The following is a 6,000-nucleotide window of genomic DNA, read 5'->3' on the forward strand; positions in this document are numbered from 1 at the left end:
CATGTTATGCAGTTGTCCGTCAGCCAGGCTCTGGTTGGACCGCTTCATGCAGGGTCGACACACTTCCCATGTTATGCAGTTGTCCGTCAGCCAGGCTCTGGTTGGACTGCTTCATGCAGGGTCGAGACACTTCACACGTTATGCAGTTGTCCGTCAGCCAGGCTCTGGTTGGACCGCTTCATGCAGGGTCATGCAGGGTCGACACACTTCACGTGTTATGCAGTTGTCCGTCAGCCAGGCTCTGGTTGGACTGTTTCATGCAGGGTCATGCAGGGTCGACACACTTCCCATGTTATGCAGTTGTCCGTCAGCCAGGCTCTGGTTGGACCGCTTCATGCAGGGTCGACACACTTCACATGTTATGCAGTTGTCCGTCAGCCAGGCTCTGGTTGGACTGCTTCATGCAGGGTCGACACACTTCACATGTTATGCAGTTGTCCGTCAGCCAGGCTCTGGTTGGACCGCTTCATGCAGGGTCATGCAGGGTCGACACACTTCACACGTTATGCAGTTGTCCGTCAGCCAGGCTCTGGTTGGACCGCTTCATGCAGGGTCGACACACTTCACACGTTATGCAGTTGTCCGTCAGCCAGGCTCTGGTTGGACCGCTTCATGCAGGGTCATGCAGGGTCGACACACGTCACACGTTATGCAGTTGTCCGTCAGCCAGGCTCTGGTTGGACTGCTTCATGCAGGGTCGACACACTTCCCATGTTATGCAGTTGTCCGTCAGCCAGGCTCTGGTTGGACCGCTTCATGCAGGGTCGACACACTTCACATGTTATGCAGTTGTCCGTCAGTCAGGCTCTGGTTGGACTGCTTCATGCAGGGTCGAGACACTTCACACGTTATGCAGTTGTCCGTCAGCCAGGCTCTGGTTGGACCGCTTCATGCAGGGTCATGCAGGGTCGACACACTTCACGTGTTATGCAGTTGTCCGTCAGCCAGGCTCTGGTTGGACTGTTTCATGCAGGGTCATGCAGGGTCGACACACTTCCCATGTTATGCAGTTGTCCGTCAGCCAGGCTCTGGTTGGACCGCTTCATGCAGGGTCGACACACTTCACATGTTATGCAGTTGTCCGTCAGCCAGGCTCTGGTTGGACTGCTTCATGCAGGGTCGACACACTTCACGTGTTATGCAGTTGTCCGTCAGCCAGGCTCTGGTTGGACTGTTTCATGCAGGGTCGACACACTTCCCATGTTATGCAGCTGTCCGTCAGCCAGGCTCTGGTTGAACTGCTTCATGCAGGGTCGACACACTTCACATGTTATGCAGCTATCAGTCAGCCTCTAGTTGGCGTGATAACAGACATTTGTCTATCAGAATTTAAAAGACGCGCCAATAAACAGTTACGTGTAAGGCTGAAATATCCTGACGTAGTTTACATCAACACTCACTAGGCCGTGGTATTATATACACTGAAAATATACAACCAATCATAGTATTGATCAGTATGTGACCGGTATGCATACCAAAGGAACCTATCCAAACCTAACCTCAGAAATCACTAACGACATGACCATGAAGACTGGCCATGTGTTGAGGGGATGGTCATCGAAATGTGGTACAACCCTGTCTGGGCTACCAGGGATGTACCGTCGTGACTTCCGATTTTGTCAGTTCGTCACAAGGCTGACAAACGAGACGAGAATGTTGAAGCCACACTGGTTGTAACACAACCCTTGACATGAAAGGGTGAAGTCTTGTGATTCTGAGGAAGGCTATATACACTCGTGGTCGACCTGAACGCTGACGGCTCTTAACGTCATCAGTTCGCTGCTGATGTTTTCTGGCCTATCGGCTGATAGACGAAGGACGACAACTAACACCTCCAGCAGCAGCCCTCATGCAGTGACAAGCCAACAATCGGAAAACGTGCCATGTTTGAGAAGTTGTCAGTTGAAGTGGTCTCATAGTTGCTTCTCACCAACGGTATCATTTGATTTCTCAAGTTACTGAACTGGAAGAACAGTTTACTGAAAATCTATGTTTGTTTAATGATAGGTAAATGTATTAATCGTCCTTAATCGCAGAATGTATTAATCGTCCTTGATCGCAGAATGTGCATATCTCAGATCAATGTATGGGGCACCCGAAGGGTCAGAATAGTCGTAGAAACACACACAATTATGGTATGAACATATCAACGGCCATGTGAGGGTTACAAATCATAAATGGTACGACGCTTTCACCCATGTGAATATATTCACATATATCCACATATATATAACACATATTACAGGGTGCAGCCAACCGTTCACTACGTTGCATTTTCACAAAGACATATCTCGTGATGGGGTTCAGCGATGACACAACTACACACCATTTGCAGTTCAGAAAAAAGACGTAGATAAGCGCCCACGCACCTGCTCAGCAGGACAGGACCGTGTGATGTACTGGTTACTGACTTGACCGCGTGATGTACTGGTTACTGACGTGACCGTGTGATGTACTGGTTACTGACTCGGCCGTGTGATGTAACGGTTACTGACGTGACCGTGTGATGTACTGGTTACTGACTTGACCGTGTGATGTACTGGTTACTGACTTGACCGTGTGATGTACTGGTTACTGACTTGGCCGTGTGATGTACCGGTTACTGGCTTGACGGTGTGATGTACTGGTTACTGACTTGGCCGTGTGATTTACCGGTTACTGACGTGACCGTGTGATGTACTGGTTACTGACTCGGCCGTGTGATGTACTGGTTACTGACGTGACCGTGTGATGTACTGGTTACTGGCTTGACCGTGTGATGTACTGGTTACTGACTTGACCGTGTGATGCACCGGTTACTGGCTTAACGGTGTGATGTACTGGTTACTGACTTGGCCGTGTGATGTACTGGTTACTGACGTGACCGTGTGATGTACTGGTTACTGACTTGACCGTGTGATGGACCGGTTACTGACTTGACCGTGTGATGTACTGGTTACTGACTCGGCCGTGTGATGTACCGGTTACTGACTTGGCCGTGTGATGTACCGGTTACTGACTTGGCCGTGTGATGTACTGGTTACTGACTTGACCGTGTGATGTACTGGTTACTGACTCGGCCGTGTGATGTACCGGTTACTGACTTGACCGTGTGATGTACTGTTTACTGACTCGGCCGTGTGATGTACCGGTTACTGACTTGGCCGTGTGACGTACCGGTTACTGACTTGACCGTGTGATTTACTGGTTACTGACTTGACCGTGTGATGTACTGGTTACTGACTTGACCGTGTGATGTACTGGTTACTGACTCGGCCGTGTGATATACCGGTTACTGACTTGGCCGTGTGATGTACTGGTTAGTGACATGACCGTGTGATGTACTGGTTACTGACTTGACTGTGTGATTTACTGGTTACTGACATGTTCAAAAGATGAGGTTTAACTATGCTCTTCACTACGTAAGGTACATATAGGGAGCATAGCAAGCTTACGAGAATATACACAGCTCTGCTGTGTCGGTGACGGTACATACACCACTGTCTGCGAGTTTATTTAATTGTGCCTGGAGTAGAACTGGTTCAGTTTTTGTTTCTTTGACAGTTGTTTAGTTCGTGTCAGCGTCTCTTTATCAGCCGCTGCTTTGGTCTACAGTCAATATACACTTTTAACATATTTGTAGTCATGTATAAAAACAGACAATATTTTGAGGCAGCTAGTGTCACATATGGAAAAGAATATGATCTTTATCATTTTTGAAGACTTCCTACAACACTGACTCCCTTGATGCAAAGGTTTATCCTTGTCTGTCATTGCTTCCATGCTCCACGCGCAAAGGGGTTGGGCTGTAGCTGTTGGAGGCGATCGACAGCGGAAGCCTTGCACAACACTAGCAATATAGCATTGTACTCTTGCTAGTTCACACAACTCACTATTAGAAATATGTTTCCATAACGCACAGACATACATGTATACAGTACTCTTTGAATAATAATTATGCATTTTAGTTTTCAACACAGGAGAGGATTCAAACATTCTGGTCTCATTTACAATATCTTTCACTCACTCAGTTGCGCGCTTGTTCGTTTGGTTGTATTGATCAACGCTATGTCGTCTGCTAGTATCACAGGCGGTAAATGATTCCGCCCAATGTTTAGACATAGGTTGAGGGGATGAAAGTGTTTGATGAAATCATGGATGTATGCAAGCAACAGTGCTGATTGGACAAGCGGGACTCTGTGGTTACTATATAGGACAAAGGCCGAACATAAGCGTTTCACTAAGCGCTACACCGTACGTGCTGCTGACTAATTACAACTGCACCCAAAAGGCTATATACTGCTGGCCACCTACAGCTGCACCTATAAGCCTATATACTGCTGGCCTCCTACAGCTGCACCTATGAGCCTATATACTGCTGCATCTAAAAGCCTGTATACTGCTGGCCACCTACAGCTGCATCTATGAGCCTATATACTGCTGGCCACCTACAGCTGCATCTACAAGCCTGTATACTGCTGGCCACCTGCAGCTGCACCTATGAGCCTATATACTGCTGGCCACCTACAGCTGCATCTACAAGCCTGTATACTACTGGATCCCTTTCAACTGCTGGTGGCAGGCTGCAATTATAAGTCCAGATACCGCTGCCACAGACATCTATAAGCCTATGTATCTATGGCACACACAACTGCATCTATAACCCTATACCGCTGCCTACAGACAATATGATGTAACAATCACCAAACAATATATGGTGTAAGGTTGAAGTGCCTATGCACTGAGAATTGGTTAAACACTAAAATCGATCCTTGGTCAGTGAGAACAACCTATTGCTATGTGCACAGAACGGTATTTTTGTGTGTCTCATGATGTGCTTTCTCCGGTCAGAACCACTTCTGTCCTCAAAAGTGACTGAAAATGTGGTCAAGTGGATAGATAGTCAAATCCTTCACCTCCACCTCAGAGCTCTGCCCAAACGACTTCTTCTCACTACACTCATGGAATACAGTCAGCAATGTTTACCAAAGTTTTATGGATTCGTTCCCGATGTCATCGGAATAATATATATAGCTGTTCACGTGCCTGGCTCGGCATTAAACAAACACAGAAATGTAGAAAAGTATCTGTTTATTTTCTTGTTCAGGTCCATTAATGTCTGTATTCAATTTCCACTCCACATCGCACGAATTATATCCTGGAGAGAAGTGTGGAAAGTCGTTTTTTGATCGATGATGTCCGAGGATGATTCTTGTAATACAGCAGGTACCGTTAGTTGAATTGATAGTCACAACTGTAAAGAACACACTGTCGAACTTAGGTCTCAGGTTATTGTCACTCATGACACAATTAACCTACCATGCACACATGACACAGTTTACGTCATCATTGAAAGGTGGTGAAATGTATACTGATTGTGTTGTCATGCAGGTGCGTGCAGAACATAACAAGTAGAAAGAAAACACGTGGATCATGCACAGATTTGTGTCACGTACTTAAAACCATTCCAGCATATTAGATCTATACCGAACTTGTTTTCAAGATTAATTAACGCTTTAAACATATAATTTGGAAACCACGTGCAGGTTTTTCTGGTCCTTCAAAACCTATTCGTACACAGTTAGTTTACCCGCTAGGGTCCTGGTTAGAATACTGGCCTTCAACGAACCAATACTTATAGTTAGAGGCGACTAACGGGATCGGGTAGTCAGGCTAGCTGTCTTGGTTGACATATGTCATCGGTTCCCAGATGCGAAGATCGATGCTCATACTGTTGATCACTGGACTGTCGGGTTCATACTCGATTACTTATAGATCGAAGCTATATAGCTGGAATATTGCTGGGTGTGGCATAAAACTAAAATCAGTCACTCACAATTAGTCAACAGGCATCCACCTGTCTTCGATATACTACCTGTTTGCACTTTACTGTAAAATAGACCTTACGTTCAACCGTTGTTCCAGATCGCACCACAAAATGTATAATAAGCATTAATTGTCACAAAGGTGAAATAATTATTTGCCGCAAATTATCAAATCAATTAAAAGTAATGAAAGTGA

This window comes from Haliotis asinina, chromosome 5 (assembly GCF_037392515.1).
Source record: "Haliotis asinina isolate JCU_RB_2024 chromosome 5, JCU_Hal_asi_v2, whole genome shotgun sequence".
Taxonomy (NCBI): Eukaryota; Metazoa; Mollusca; class Gastropoda; order Lepetellida; family Haliotidae; genus Haliotis; species Haliotis asinina.